We start from the raw sequence: 17,493 nt of genomic DNA on the forward strand, positions 1-17,493 counted from the left end.
ACGTGAAGATGGTACAAATAAACTGTCCTTTCAGCTTTAGCTCCTAATTTATTCATTATTTATGGATGTAGCACAGCAGCCGTCTCTTGATTAACACATGGAGGGCTCGGGATCTGATGGTGTCGTCTCCCTAATTTGCCCACTCAGTAAATCTCACTCATGGCCAAGAAATTGAAATAAACCTTGTTTCCCTGCTGGATAGTGATCCACTGTAACTCTGCTCCTCCTTCCTGTTTAGGATTTCTGTGGCTGAAGTAAAATTCCCTCCATCCATCACTTATCCCAGCTAACCCAAAGTGAAATAAAGTTTTGCTCGTCTTAAAAAAGCATTACAATAATGGGCATTACCAATGCAAACTGAATGATACAGAAGATGAAAGAAGAGACTTTGATCAGTTAATAAAGCTCATGATCTGGATTCATTGTGGCTGCTACACAGATACTTCTGGGTCACTTCTCTCAGTTAGGAACCTTCCTCACCAAACTGACTGTTGGACCACACCCCTGGTTTCATGAGAAATTGTTTCAGCCATGATTTCTCTTCCTGTATTTCAGAGTAAAGACTGAAGTGACAAATGGAAGCATGTTTAAAAAACACAATGTGAGAGAGACGTTGAGGTCCTTAGAAGTTACCCTGGGTATTTCTGTCACCCTGCTAGATGTTACACACCTTGTTATTGGACTGATTTCTACTGCTGGACTACTCCTGCGGAGAGTAACAATACTCTTACTAATTAGCTCCCTTTCACACCTTTGGGGATATTTATTTTTGTGTTTGCAGCGCTGTGAGCCAGAACAGCGAGAGAAAAATCTGCAACAGCGACGAGCCGAATGCTTACGTGAATCGCAGCAGCTGCACATGTGCTACGCTGAATTAGAGGATATCTTTGCTCTGGATTTCTATTTCTACTTTTTCATTTCTATATGATTCTTCTTGCATCTAAACAAAGATGATTCAATTTGCTAAATGTTGATGGCTCTTCGTGCTCAGGTGTAAATGAGACGTAATATTTGCTCTTGGTTTGGTTCTCCTGTACAGAACCTTGCAGTACAACAGAAACCTAAAAACATTATTTGTAGTTGTTATTCTTAGTTGTTCTGCTGCCTAAATACCACAGGGTCTGATTATGAAGTTATTGAGCTGCACATACTTTACGACCTGCTTAAGTTCGAGGTCACAGCGTCTGTAGAGCAGCTGGAACATAATGAAGTCTACAAGGTTAAAGTTTTCTCTTCAGTTATTGTTCTTTCTGCTGCTTGGTTTGATGGATCTGAGAGCTTTTGTTTTTATTATTGTTATTATAATTATCATGAATATTTTACTCTCTAGAAGCTTTAAAATAGTGTTTGTGTTTGAAAAAATTGATTTAAGAATTGAACAGAAACATCTGTCCTTCTGAAAATCGCCCAAAGGCACGGAGACAAAGTCAAAGGATGCAACCTGTAACTTTCTCTTCCTTCATGTCAGGACCATCATCCATGATTTATATAAAATGCATATAGCAACAGTAGCACTTTAGTTTGGACTTTATGATTTCTGTAACTGGAAAATATTATTTTGTTTAAAGACAGAAGAGACCGCATAGTTGCAACATCAAAGGGAAATATTAATTAATTAGCATCAAGTATATTTGTTGCTTAAGCGTTTGCACTATAACTTAAGTAGGATTATAACTTTTAAGGAAGGAAAGATTTCAGATATTTAGTTCACTGTTTCAGTTATTTTATATGAAATTAAAACATTTACGTTGGTCAAATATGATGCTCTAAATCAAATAAAAGTTTGAAAATAAATGATGTATTTTTAAATGCTGCAACAAATGTTCACAAAAAGCAACTATAATTAAAACCAGTTAAACAAAATCAAATGTTTGAATCATGCTTAACCAAATGCCAGGCTGCAGAGCTGAACCTAAAGTATACGTAGAAAGATTTCAACATCTGAGCAGTTTTTAATGTTTTTATCACATATAAATGTCACAGCAGTGGGTCCTGGCCCAATGCTTTGTGTTTTTGGTTTTCTTTGACGCTTGTTTTTCTTGGTTTTTGTTCTTCTTATTTATCAGGCTCTCAGTAATCTTAGTTCTCCCTCCCTCAGTGTTCATTTCAGCCTGTGTTTAGTTTCTGTTCCCGTGTCCCACGTTTCATCGTTTCATGTCGAGTCAGCCCTGTCTCTCTGTTTCCTGTGTCTCCCCAGTCAGCCCCGCCTCCCTCGGGCACTCATGTGTGATACAGAGTAATAAACCTGACTACATTTGCTGCACTCTCTTTATTACCTGTTACTTTAAAATTCATACACTAATTATGTCTGCCCATCTCTCTAATGTCAAAGGTCAACATCCCAGTGACATAAGAATAATCCCAAAGGGGCAAAGGCAGCGGTTAATTTAGCACATTTAGCATTAAGGGTACAGCAAGGATATACTTTTACTTATTGTGGCAGGGGTGTGGTCTCTGGCCTGCTGCAGTGGAGGCTGGTGGCGGGACGTTGGACGGCACAGGTGAGGGTGATGGAGCTCATGACTCTCCCCTTTATAGTGACGGAGGAGACTGGCGTGGGGGAAGCGTGTAGTGGAGGAAGCCGAGGAGAGAGCTGGTTTCTGGCTACAAAGACGGCGTCAAACCAGAAAAGATTGCTCGTGGTCAAATAATGTGTAATAATAATGAAATAAATAGGCCATTGGGAAAAACGGGATTTTGAAATAAAGACTGGCTTTGAAAAAAAGGACATTTTGGATTAAAAATGGCTGGGAATAAATAAAATGCCTCAGGAATAATCTCTGTTATTGTGAAAAATAATGATCATGAAATAATATTTCACAATAATAAGTAAATTTATATAGCAGAATGCAATATATTTCACAATAATGAGCTTTTTTTCAAAATGTGTTCAATTATTTCACAATATCATTCTCACATTACATATCTGTGTCTTATTTATTCACATAGTTATTTATTTCATCATGACTTATTTATTTATTTAATTTTGAACACTTTGGAGTTTCATATGGTTGTAGTGGGCTTGTAATGTAAATGTGGTCTGATTAAATGTGACATTAATGCTGACGCTGCATCAAACCCTGATAAAACAGTTCTATTAGTGGGTCTGTGTGATCAGCATCAGTGGGTTAAGGTGAGGCCTTGACTAGTAGAACGCAGAGGTGTGGACTCGAGTCACATGACTTGGACTCGAGTCAGACTCGAGTCATTAATTTTATGACTTTAGACTTGACTTGAAAAAATGTTCTAAGACTTGTGACTTGACTTGGACTTTTACACCAATGACTTGGGACTTGAATTGGACTTGAACCGGTTTACTTGAAAAGACTTGATATTTTACCCAAAATATAAAATTTAACATGCATATTATATAGAGATTGAAAATGTGACGTCATTCACGGGTAGAACCGCAAAGGATTCTGGGAACTCGTGGCAAGCGGTAGTAGCGCACGCAGGCTTTCAATTGAAATCAGTCACACAGCGATAAAAAGAAACACAAAAATGTCAAGAAGCCGTTGTATTATTAACTGCAATAGCCGGTCGCATGACAGCCACGGGAAGCCGACGGGTAAAGAGATCGGTTGTTATCGGATTACGTCGTTGAAGAGAAATTGTTCAAGCCATGTTTCCGAAGTAACAAAGACGCGACGGATGGCCTGGATTGCAGCCATTCAAAGATCAAATATAACGTCCCAGAACACTCCAGCTCACAGGTTAGTCTGCTCCAAGCATTTACACGAAGGTCAGTATTTTTTAGTAGTTAATACGTCATTTTCATAACATAATTAGTGATATAGGTTACAAGCAAGTCTGGCGCTGAACAGAAATTGTCGCGCTATGCTCCTTTGTTTATTGTGCATAAATAGTGAATTGTCCTGACACAATATTGTGTTTCGCTTCTGTTATTATGGTACATTAACAAAAACATATACTTTTATTCACAGGATAAAACAGGTTTTTTGTATCACTAATTGCCCAGTACGATTACAGCATACAATATTATTGTCACTGCTACATTTCTGTGATGCTACCAGAAATGATTTCCACTACTAATTAATTACCCTTGAGCTCAAAGGTCCTATTAATAAACGGTTAACGAATGTGTATTTATGACGACAATTTGTGAGACTGGTAAACTTATGATACGTACGATGGTCTTTCGTTCTACTCGGTGCATTTCAAGGTCCTGTACCCATCCGTCGGTAAACTGTACCTGGACTTGTTGCAGTGACCTGAAGTTACTAAACTTCACGAGTGTATGCACTCACTCCAAGAACCGTATGATTATAAATATGCATATAAATATGCTACAATGAGATAACTGACTTCATCTAACTAGCAAATGTTGTCCAGGCTACGTTGGTGATGCAGTTCTTTTTAATGTGTATGATATTTTTGTCATGCGATTTTAAAGCTGGTCCTACAACCGCATCCAAGAATAACATGCAGCGTATCTCAGAACTGTCGGTGAAAATTATTCTTGGAGCTAGGTTTAATTGAGCTGCATTTTAAAGAGGTGCAATTTCACAATTTGTGTATATTTTCTAAGTTCACTATTTTGTCATGTGTTGAGAAAAACACAGATTTTAAAATTACATGGTCTAATATTTACATTTAGCATAACTGCAACATTATTTTTTCGCTTTTTTTTTAAAGACTCGAAAGGACTTGAAATTCAAAGTTTCAGACTTGTGACTTTACTTGGACTTTTACACCAGTGACTTGAGACTCGACTCTGACTTGCCTGACATTACTTGAGACTTGACTTGAGACTTGAGGATAAAGACTTGAGACTTACTTGAGACTTGCAAAACAATGACTTGGTCCCACCTCTGGTAGAACGTCATGTTGGTGTTTAACAACACATGAGCCAACATCAGACTCCGAGCGCTACGATGCTAAAGATCAGAAGATCCAGTGTGACATCATCGTTACCTGGCAACAGCAGCCCTCATCTGACTTTATTGGAGGATATTTACACCAGCAACACGGTTTAGTTTGATATGACGTATCAACAACATGCGCTGTGATATCCAGTTCATCTGTAACAGATACTGGATCTAATCAGTCAGCAGATATTTGATCAGCTTATTTATAACTATACTAGAAACAAACACAACTGTGTTGGTGATTCATGCAAACTTGCATATCAGCCTTTGAAGGTTTTGTAGTATTGAGAACAAAGAGGTTGTGTTAGGGCTGAAAAGCCCGACTTGTTCTCCTCTGCAGGTCATCAAATGCACCACAGAAGTTTGTATTTGCACAGCCTGTATATGTTTGCTGGCTTTATTATTCTCTGTTCAAAGACAGTAAATATGGAAAATGTCTCATGTAGTATCAGCTTCATTTAAAATGACTGCAAACATTTAGAGAACATGTGCTGCTGTTTGTCCTACATTTCAACACTGAATGAACCCTGAAAACATGATGGCAGCTGGCAGGTTGGAGTTCACATGAAATATCGGCTGTATGAAGACTGGAAATATAGATGATAAAAACATGCAGCCAAACATTTGTGGACATGAATAAACTATCTGATCCAAAAAGCAGGAAGTGACACAGCTAGAAAGTGTGTAACAGCTGAAGTCAAATGTAATGCAGAGTTGAATCTGCACTTGGATCCATCTGTGAAAGGTCCACATGTAGGGATCACATGAGTCCTGATGTTTGTCAGTCAGCTTGATAACTCCATCTACTGTGGCTACATATACTGGGCTGGTAGCTCCACAGTGTTGGAAAGAAACTATTAAATGTGCAAAGTTTAAAATCAGAGGCTCTTCTAACACAGGAGCCATGTTGAGTTTAGATCACAGCCGACCACCGGCAGTCTGAAATGGAATGAAGCCCATTGACAGCCAGCAGGTCTAAACAGGAACACACCCATTTGTATGTGTGGCAATGATGTGGCTGCAGCTGACACAGGATTGGTTCAAACTAAACATCAGACACATTTCACAGAGTTCACAAATAAACTCACGTTTTTATTTTTGAAGATGATCATAAAGTAGAATTTATGGTCCAGTAGAAACAGCAGGAGGTTTGAGCCCTTCTGATGGCAAGGCAAGGCAAGTTTATTTGTATAGCACAATTCAACAACAAGGTGATTCAAAGTGCTTTACAGAGACATTAGAAACAAAAACAAGCAAACAAACGAACTAACTAATTAACAAACAAACAAACAAAACAGTATATAAAATCAAAACAGATAAAATCAGAACAGTAGATAAAATCAGTAGTTGAATGTAAGTTTTGAAATTTAAGCTTAAAAGTGTGGATTTGGTGCTTTATTCAAATGCAGCTGAGAACAGGTGAGTCTTCAACCTGGATTTAAATAAACTGAGTGTTTCAGCTGATCTGAGGCTTTCTGGGAGTTTGTTCCAGATATAAGGAGCATAAAAGCTGAATGCAGCTTCTCCGTGTCTGGTTCTGACTCTGGGAACTGATAAAAGACCGGATCCAGATGACCTGAGGGATCTGGAAGGTTCATACTGGGTCAGGAGGTCACTGATGTATTTTGGTCCTAAACCATTCAGAGCTTTATAGACCAGCATCAGAACTTTAAAGTCTATCCTCTGACGGATAGGCAGCCAGTGTAAAGACCTCAGAGCTGGACTGATGTGGTCCACTTTTTTGGTCTTAGTGAGGACTCGAGCAGCAGAGTTCTGAATGAGCTGTAGTTGTCTGACTGATGTTTTAGGTAGACCTGTAAAGATGCTGTTACAGTAATCAAGCCTACTAAAGATGAATGCATGGACTAGTTTTTCCAGGTCCTGTTGAGACATCAGATCTTTTATCCTTGAAATATTCTTGAGGCGATAGTAAGCTGATTTTGTTATTGTCTTAATGTGTTTTTCTAGGTTTAGGTCTGCATCCATCACTACACCCACATGTCTCGCCTGGTTTGTGGTTTTTAGATGTATAGATTGAAGTTCTCTGGTGACCTGTAATCGTTTTTCTTTGGCGCCAAGGACTATTACCTCAGTTTTGTTTTTGTTTAGCTGGAGAAAATTGTACGGGGCCTCGGTCTCCTGGTGACATTGTGATATATATTTGTGTGTCATCTGCATAGCTATGACAGTTTATTTTGTTGTTCTTTATAATCTGTGCCAGTGGGAGCATGTAAATGTTAAACAGAAAGGGTCCCAAGATGGAACCTTGGGGAACTCCACATGTGATACTTGTCTGCTCGGATGTGAAGTTACCTATTGATACAAAGTATTTCCTGTTTTCTAAGTATGTTTTGAACCAGTTTAGTACAGTTCCTGAAAGACCTGTCCAGTTCTCCAGTCGTTTGAGTAATATGTTGTGGTCAACTGTATCAAATGCTGCACTGAGATCCAGTAAAACTAAAACTGACATTTTTCCACTGTCTGTATTCAGACATATGTCATTAAACAGCAGAAACAGGATTTGGAGGAAGATGTTAATAGATTAGAAAGAATTGTACACTGTGAATCAATGCAAGTCTTTCTATATAGACAGATCTGTAATAATCCCTCAGGTAGGTTCCTCTGGGACAGTCACAGATAGAGACACCAATTCTGACATCCTTTGAAAGCCTGACTTTGAATTTTCATCACTCGTCATGCACACAGATGTTAATTCTACATATTCCTGGTACTGAACTCTAAATCAATATGAAGAAAATGCTCCTGCTAATCTGCATCTATGTTGATATCAAATCCTTTTGCAGCACATGGATAAATCTCTATAAATCTTTCAGTCTGATCAGAATGCAGCTCCCTGATGTTTGAAAAGCTAAATGTCCATTTTAAAGTGCTCGTGTGTAGGATTGTGTTTTCTTCCTTTGTGCAGTTCTTACAGTAAACATGTTTGAATGTTTCCTGTTCCCCTGATGCTTCTTCCTGTTGGATAAAATTGGTTTGAATAACATGTTCTTATAGGTTTTAATGAACTTCAAACTGGGATCCACTTACAAAACTGTCTTATTTTATTGGAACGATCCACATTTGCATCCATTCACGGTACATTTGACATCTGAACACGTTTGTACACATGATGAAAGGACAGATGGTGTTTGTGTGTCCTTCTTAAACTTAGTGTGGATGTTTTATCATGTAGAACTACTTAGAACAAAGTCTTTGGAACATTTGGAGAACACGTTTAGGAAAGTAACATCCTGGTAGAACATTTTCTTAAAGCAAAGCAGAGCTGCAACATGACTGTGAGCATTCAGAAGAATAAAGTCAGAATACTTTATTATTATGAAGACTAAAGTGCACCTTAATGCTGCCGATGAACACACATGTTCTTTGTGAAAGCATGTGTGAGCACAGCTGACATGCACCACACTGACCCCACTCGCCCCATTTCTTCATCCACTTCTTGCTCTTGTGCTTGAAATGAGACGCAGCAAAAGTCAGAGGCTCTAAAATCCACAAGAAGGGGGCTCGTTAGATCAGGATACTGGATGTGATCCATAGAAAACATGAATAATACACCACTTTATTTGAAGCATCTGTAGCACTGCCTCAGTTCTGGATGTTTCCACAGACTCCTCTGTGCACCTAAATGAAAGGTCAAAGGTCAGCAGCACATGTAGTTGGAACAATTCTTCAGTCGCACAAACTACACAATCATTTTCCTCCAATGACGACTTTTCACTTTCAGAAATGGTCCTGTGTGATTTCCAGGCTGTGATATAAAAACTAGTTCCTAATGGCAGCGACTCACTCTGTAAACATGTGTTTCCTTCACCAACCTCACACACAGATCCAATAAGATCAGGAAGTGGGCAGTATAGTACAATATGTGTTATTTTGTGCTGCACTGCCCAAACTAAAGATCTGCTGAAGTGTTGGAAATGATCCAGATGTTTATTTTGGACGATACAGCAGAAGATCAGACATGAAAGTGGAGATAACACAGAAGACCTGCAGCAAAGGGTCAGAGGTCAGACTGGGCCCCTGGATTCAACAATGAGCCAATGATCATCAAGCAGTGACTAAAGCAGAGCCCTGACCTTCTGACATTCATCACACAGTCAGAACAAATGTCTGCTGATGACTTCATCTCATGAAACGACTGATAGATGTCAGTTCATTGATCAGCTGAGCTGCTGATCTTCATCGTCACAGAAACATTCAGCTTGTTTCAATCAGTAAATAACTCCCACTACTCCCAGTTTGAACTGTTCCCACTCAAAATGCTGTGAGAACAATGATCATTGTAGAACTTCACAAACATCACGTGTTGTTTTCCACATGTAAGATCAGCAAACACACAGAAACTTCCTGTTGCCACACACGGCCTCTAAAATCTCTTCCACGCTTTCTGTCTGAAGTCCACTCTCTGTGTCGGATCCACAGGAAACAACAAGATCTTATTAACATGGTTTTCAATGTGTCTCCTTCCAAAAAGTCCAACCAATGAACAAATGTGTGTATTTGTGGAGGCCGAACAAAAGCATGACACATTTCTCTGTTTCTATAAACTGGAGTCAAACACAAACATGAAGAGTTTCTTTTTTTTTTTCTTTTCTTTTTTTTTTTTTTTAAATGACATCAGAAACAGCAGTATGCGACATTACGTGATGGCAGAGCTTCAGTTCATCCTTTGTCATTTTTTTTTTTTTTTTTTTTTTAATAAATAGGACAGGGGGAATGAATGAGAGAGAGAGGGGGAGAGAAAGAAAGAAAACCAAAGGGGAGAAGAGACGGTGAGAAGGGGGGGGAAGAGAGACAAAAAAAAAAAAAAAAAAAAAAACTCCTGGGTCACCTGTATGGAGAAAAAAAAAAAAAAAACAAACAAAAAAAACAAACAGAGGAGACAGCAAACAACAAAGAGCAACATAATAATAGAGAAAACAAAGCACCATCACAATAAACTAGCTAGCCATAGATATCAGTATTTACTAAGTAATAAACGATATTGTGCAGCACGCAAGATAGACAGCGCACAGTGTGCTTTGAGGCAGCAGCCAAGAAAGCTTTAGTCCGCGTCTGTGAATACCCATGTGTGCATACCTGTGTGGATCAGCATGCTTGCATTCCAAAGGTTTCTCCATGTAATGATCTGCTAGGGAGTGTGGGGGGGCCACAGCCCCGTCCTCCAGGGTGTGAAGCGGGTATGGAGGAGATCAAAACTCCAGACATCCAGAGGCCCCCAGAACACAAGAGACCATGGAAGACCAACAGAGGGGCAGCCGCGCCACTGTCCCAGTAAGAGCTGAGGAGAGTCCCAGATGAGGGCTCGCCCAGCAGCCGCGGAGCAGAAGTCAGGGGGAGTTGCAGTGACGCGCCCGTGAGCTCCGCCGGCCCCCAGCTGCGCCTGAGTGACCGAGCCCTAGGCCGAGAGGCCGGGGGCACCCCACCTCCAAAGGGGCCCGAGCGAGCCCCAGGCCCCAGGCCCCGACAAGCGGCCGCCAAGGAGTGAGCCGGTGTGTACCCGGACGCCCACCCCCAGACACAAAGAACCACCAACACACCGACACCTGAGGGAGTCCGCCACCGGCAGGGGAAGTGGTGGTGGGTGGAGATAGGCCTCCAAACCTTGGAGGGCCTGAGGTGTCCCCAGAGAGGTGGCGTCTGATACCCAACCTGACATATAGACACAGACATACAGGCACACACAGACACAAACATCCATTCCCACCCTCATGCTCTCATATGCACTCACTCCACACTCAACCAACGTGGAGACAGACATAAAGAGACGCTGTACACACGATCACACTCCCCAAGCATACTCTACAAACCGGGTCTAGGTACCCTTGCCCCTGGAGGGGGGAATTGCACCCAGACCCAGGTGGTGTTACCCTTTTCCCTGCGGTGGGGAGAGGCAGACCACCCCGACTCCGCAGCAGCAGGGAGGCCCCACACCCCAGACCGCAGTCGGACGGCCAACTCCTCCTACTAGCCCTCCCGCTCCAGCAGGCCGCAGAGAATGGGGGTGAGAGAAGACTCCAAACCTCCCTCCACCCGCTCATTGTAGTGTTGATGCATATGTGTTCTAAGGTGCAATTAAAACCCAGGAGGGCATGGAGCTACCTGCCAAGGAGCAGCAGGTAAGCGCATAGTCCCTCCTGCTAACCCTCAATGACTAAGTGTATTTAAAATTGAGAGGTGGGCAACGACGTCAGGGGTGAGGTATACAGTGTGGCCAGAGACTCTTAATGGCTCCAACATCAACACATCCACAATGTTGGATCCAGTTCTGCCTCACAGAGTTACTAAGACACACCCTCTGCAGCATCACAACAGCTCCACCTGCTTCACCTGCCTCCTCAGCATCTGTACACCTGAAGAGAAAAGAAAGGCTCCAACAGCTCAAATCTACAAAGGATTCATGAAGTTTCATCCAACAATAACATGTTTGCCTTCCACAGTGTGCTGTTAGACACCACTGTACCTCTGCCATTTCAAAAAGAGCAGCTTGGGAACATTTTGGCTCCAAACACTTTGTGTTTAAGTTCTTTGTTTTCTTTGTGAAGCCGACAACATCTGGAGCTTTGTGACTCATAGAAACATCATTTTGTTCTTTAGATGACAGCAGATTGGGACTGAATAATCAATCACTATCAAACCAATAAAGACAAACATGCTGATTTTACAGGAACTTTGTTGGAGAAGCTGCAAAGACATGAAACTGGTGGAGATCCCAAACCAGTTGATAGTGCTGGTTATTCCAAATAAAGCTGTTTCCCTTTGAGATGAAATGACTTTGTGTCCTGATATATAATAAAGATGTTGTTGTTTTTGAGCCCCTGTATTAAAAGTAGTAGAGATGGACCGATCCGATATTACGTATCGGTATCGGTCCGATACTGACCTAAATTACTGGATCGGATATCGGAGAAAAATAAAAAATGTAATCCGATCCATTAAATATCACGAAAGCACCTCACAAAACTTGCAACACGCCGTAACTCGCCTCAGAACGTTAGCACGTCGGAGCAGTATGCATCACGTGATAGAGCGGCTGTGGCATGCAGGACCTGTCGGTGGTCTGGATAGCATGTGGAGCTTCGCTAGCAACCCGGCATTTCATCTCCGACAAAGTTATCCCGAGAGAAGTAAAGCAAGTGTGTAAGTCCATCTCTGAATGTTTGTAAAGCATTCCCACGTTAAGCTTAACAAGCGACTGCCTCTCGCTCTCCGGCTGCTACTTCAATCATGAAACTGATCAATGATCAGCTGATCGGCTTTTCTGTCGCGAGTCCGTCTCTCTTGTTTGTTTTTGGCCCACTTTGCACCAGAAAGAGGAAACCAGCGGCTGAACAACAGCAGCACGTTTAAGCTTGATAAGCTGTTGTTAGAATTTATTTAATATTACTTTCTACGCCAGGATCTTTTTCTACGTAGCTGACGGCTGGTAACTGTGCAGGGGCGAATCTAGCAAAGTTTAGCCAGGGGGGCCGATAGGGCATGAACAGGGAAAAGGGGGCACAAAGACATACTTTTCTTTCTTATTCTCATTTAAAATGTCGAGCTTTTAATAAATAATTATCCGAATCTTACACCGAAAGTTTTAATTTGATGTAAAATGAATAGAAGTCAATTACTGTATATAGTGACTATTAAGTCTAATATATATACCCTAGTAAGCTATAGTACTTTTTACTTTGGGAAGGTACCATCTGTGCAGTCTGCAATTTTGTTGAAGAAAGATGTTGAATCTATTTAATATTTCTTGAAAAATAATTGATTTCTGTGCATTTTTATTCACACTGCATCAAATTAAGGTTGATTACGTCGATTAAGCATCATGAGGTGGAGCGTGAGGGGTGGTTCCCTATATTTTATTTATTTATTTTTGTTGTTGCTGGGAGTTGGAACCCTATTAGTTAGGTTGCTTAATATTTACGCTAAGTACTCTTTAAAATACCAGAATAGGGAGGATGGTGTAGGTCTAAGTTTATTAGATTGATCAGTATTGCTGAACTATGAAATATTTTTTTGTATACAGGTATAACAGAATAGCTTTAGTGTAGTTGTTGTTTTAAACTTGAGTATGAACTTATACAAAATGCAGCAAGATATTTAAAAAACAGTTTTGTTGATTAAAAAACACTATATCGGATTCATATCGGTATCGGCAGATATCCAAATTTATGATATTGGTATCGGTATCGGACATAAAAAAGTGGTATCGTGCCATCTCTAAAAAGTAGTTTAAAGTCGGCTTGAGTTTGATGTCTTTATGTCAAAGCTGCTCATGATGTTGAGCTGCTGATGGAATAAAAACAGTGAAAAATCTCCTCAATATAAAAGCATGTAGTCCAGACTTAAATGTAGCCTGTTGTTAGCTGAGATCCACACACAGTGTTTGACAGTGTAAAGTGTGTGAAAGGGCTGCTGGTGGAGCTCACTAGGATGAGCAGGTGACCACGAGGTGGTCACCTGCTCATATAGTCAAAGGAGTCAAACACAGCTGGTTGAGTCATTTCTCTGTGAGTCTAAAGTGAATCTAGTATTTGAAAGTCCACTTCCTGTATTTGTTGTTGAAGACTTCTTCAGCTTCTTCTCAAGGACATCAGCTGCTTGTTTGGCAGCAGAGGCAGTTAAGAAGCTTCCTGAAAAACACTGAACAGTGAGTTCACTGTGGCATATGACAGATTCAGCTTTCTGTGTGCAAATGTGTCTGTGTCGACCTTTCAAATGCTGTTGAATCCAAAACATCAGCGGCTCCTCGGCTGCTCACTTCATGCACTTCTGTCTGTGTGACAGTCCAATGACATCACAGCTGTTTCCAGCCCCAGTGTCTCAGGACTGGACACCTTTAAACATGTCGAGGATCAAACAGCGTCCAGCTAAACACACATGAAACTATCAGAGCTGACAATCATTCCAATAACATCTAATGGTTCATGTATGTAGACACAGGACTACAAGGAAATGGCTCTCAGCATCTGGCTGTGGGAACACATGAGTCCCTGTTTGTGTTCAGATTGTGTGCATGTTTTAGACGTGTGTCACATGTAGAAACACAACAATCCCACAATGACACACAGATGTGTTTGACACAGCTGTGCAGCTGTAAGTTGTTTCTAATGATTCATTGAAGCTCTTCTAACATTCTGGAGACGATCAGTACATGAATCTGTTCAACACGACAACAATTTGACTTCAGTGTGAACGTTTGCATTAAATAACCTTCTTCATCCAGCTGACAGCATCTTCATCCTATGATGTGAACAGTTCCTCCTGTTGATGACAAACCTCTGACAGGATCTGCTTGAGGAGCTTTTTCATGTGCAGCTCTCTGAGCTCAGGGCTGAGCTGCTGTTTCATCTTTAAGAGCTGCTGCCTCCTCGCCGGACTTGTTCTCCTCTTCTTCTCCTAATGACACCATTTCTGCTTCATATTAAATTCAATAAAGATGCTGACATGTATCTGTAGCAACAACATCATTGAATCTAGAACAACTGGAGCCAAACCAGTGGCTCTGCTGGGATCACTGGTGAGCCAACACTTCCTTGTTGATGCAGATTTCAGGGCTTCCTTTTGCTCCTCCGTTATAACTGTTCTCTCTTCTCAACACATGATGACACAAAGGAATCAGCAGTGACAAAGATGATGCTGAAGAGAAGCACACACTTCACACATATAACAGAGCAGTGCAGTTACACACACCTCTGCTCGACATCAGGCCTCAAACAAAGACACAAAACACTAACTTGACTCTAAACAGAAGAAACGAGCAGCTGTTTCTGTTCTGTGCTTATTTATATTTGACACACATGCTTCTCTTTGTGCAAACACACATCGCACTATAAGGGTAACCTCGCACACAATGATTGGACAGCACAGTGATGATGCTGGGAGATCCTATACGCAGCAACACAGAAACACTGAGAACTTTAAACAATGATGGAAAGTGTTATAAATGACTTGTTGGCCTCTGATCTGTCACAAACAGCTGAAACGTGTCTCTCATGAGTCACATGAAGGTTTTTGACAGAAAGGACAAAAAGTAGCTGCAGTCAGTTTGTGTCATTTTTATATTTATTCATCTGGGAGAAAAATCTGAGGGACATTAAAATGTGTTTTCAACAGAGACAAGAACATGAATATAACAGAACAGGTAAATGAACATGTTTCAAGTAAACAGCTGGACTGATCAGGTCCAAACACAGAGTGATAAACTTGTCAAACAGCTGTCATATCTTTATATAGAAGCTCTTTATAAATGCTGCTCACTGCAGTCTGTTTACTAATAATGTCAAAGTGTTAGAAACACAGAAACATCAGAATGGTCTTTGTTCACAGAAACCTGTCTGGGATCCTTTGTTGTTCTTTTGATGCAGAGTTACATTATAAATATAAAGAGTTATTTCAGAGTCTCATCAGTTTTCCTGCATGTCTTTATTTAACACATCAGCAGGGCTGAAGCTCTCATGTTAAACACACACTGATCTATGGACACGTTCATGTGTTTCTAACAGAACCAGGCTGTTATCAGCCTGCACTAACATTATGTCACACACACTGAATGTAACAGTGACAGTTTACATCATCACACAATCAGCTGTGATTGTTTCACTGTCATCAAACCAGTCAACAGGAAGTAGAATCAATAGAAACCAATCATTTACTGACAGCATGTCTGATGGAAATAAGTGCAGATTATGTATGAAGTCTAACTGCACACAGTAACTGTGTTACAATAAGGACTTAACAGCGCCCTCTGCTGGAGTGTTTCAGTACTGCGTTAACTAGAATACACCACCTCCTCCTCACACCACCTGCTACAGCTCTACTCTTCTATGACTACAGTCATCCACAGCACTGATGTGAGGTCACATGGTTCATATGTAAGGAGCACAGCTGACCTCAGGTCAGTTTAATGACTGTGAGCAGCAGCTGTGTTATTGTCACTGTGACAGGGAGACACTCTCAGACACAGCGCTCATGTCAGCTTGTTCTCATGCAGGAGGATCAGGAGCTCCATGTTTGTCTTTCTGTTTGAATCATGATGTGTTTGTGCCATCAGAGTCTGTCATGAGTACTCAGGGTTTCACAGCAGCTCTTCTGGATGCTGACGAGGACTCCAACCTCATGTTTCACCTCTCTGAGCTTCTGATGTCTGTGAACACTCGTGTTTCTTCTCTGGGCTCATCTGGACAAAAACACCTTTCTGTGTTTGGCTGCAGCCTCATTCTGACTGACAGGAAGTGTGTTATCCATGAGCTGCACTTCTGTGAGGAAGTTTCCTGCTGTGTTTCCTGTCTGTGGACAAACACGAGTGTTCCAGCTGAGGACTTGCTTCCTTCCACCTGTCCATACAGGACATCACGCTGTCTGCAGCTCTGTAAATGCAGCTCCAGGTCCTTCCACGTGCTGCTCTGTATTTGTGCAGTTTGTAGTGTGTCCTGGGAAACGTAGCACACATGGTGTTCTTCTGCTGTTTCCTCCTTTCACTGAGTGTGAAACACTGACGCTGTGCTGTTGTTCACAGAGGGGAGCTGATTCTAGCTGCAGCTGGACTCTGTCATCTAACTGAATGTGTTGGTGCTGATCACGGGGCTCTGAGGGGGGAGCAGCAGGAGGACTCTGGATGCTGACGTCAGTGTATCTGTGGAAGCTCCCACAGCGTGTCTGTCATTCAATATTGTGCTGTATATTGTATCTATGCAAAGATGAACAGACTGTGTGTTCACTGGTCTCTGTGCTGCAGCTCTGATGTCATCATCACTCCCTCCTCCACCCTCAGCAGTCCCAGCATGCTGCTGTGGTGCACCCCACCCTCACTCTACACCTGAGCCACAGACCACACCCTCCACCTCAATATACACCACAGTTTTCTCTGCTGTGGAAATGAGATCAGGAGGAAATCATCATTATTATTATTTAATAAACGCTCACATTAATGTGGGCTTATTTGTTTCATATTAGAAACATTAGTTGAGTGTTTTTAGTATAAAATGGTCAAAGTCCCTCTTTTTGCTCCTCCCCTCACCTGTGGATGGGCGGTGCTGTTACCGTGGTGACAGCTTGGATGTGTTTCAGTCCTGCCTGGTTATCACTGCAGGAATCTTTCACATTTATTACAGGTAATAACTCTGATTTTTCTGTGTATTATGAACCAAATGTATCCTGATACACACAGAGATGGATGAGCAGAGGTTTCTTTTGCAGTTTATGTAGTTACTATGGACTTAATGCACACATATTATTAAAATTAGGGCTATAACAGTTGTAATGATGTATAGCAACTTGAAATGCTCCCACAAATGGCTCCACAGCATGTAAAAATATAACAAAAGCTCTGGCGGACTTGGTTCTGTGGTCAGTCTTAAAGGGTGAAGTTAAACTCTGTAATCTTCACTGTGTCACAGAGTTCAGTGAGTCCCGTTATTCACAGTATCAATCAGATCATCAGAGAACAGCTGATCAGCAATCAGTGGTGCCAACAGCGCCTCCTGTGGTGAGAGGATGCAATAATGCAATGTAGCATTTTTCCACTCAACACTTGCAGTCATGGAAACTGTCTGTTGGATCTGTGTGACGTTGCTTTCTTGGTTAGAGTTCC

At 41.3% G+C, this 17,493-nt stretch overlaps 1 protein-coding gene across 1 annotated transcript in view; it reads left to right on the forward strand.

The window, feature by feature from the left end:
• LOC146577322 (uncharacterized) overlaps positions 1 to 17,493 on the forward strand; it is a 105,923-nt gene that overhangs the window by 9,009 nt on the left and 79,421 nt on the right. The gene's annotated exons all lie outside the window — the stretch shown is intronic.

The sequence above is a fragment of the Mchenga conophoros genome, linkage group LG3, assembly GCF_057382185.1.
Source record: "Mchenga conophoros isolate Kocher_MC1m ecotype Shallow Benthic linkage group LG3, M_conophoros_male_GT1.1, whole genome shotgun sequence".
NCBI lineage: Eukaryota > Metazoa > Chordata > Actinopteri > Cichliformes > Cichlidae > Mchenga > Mchenga conophoros.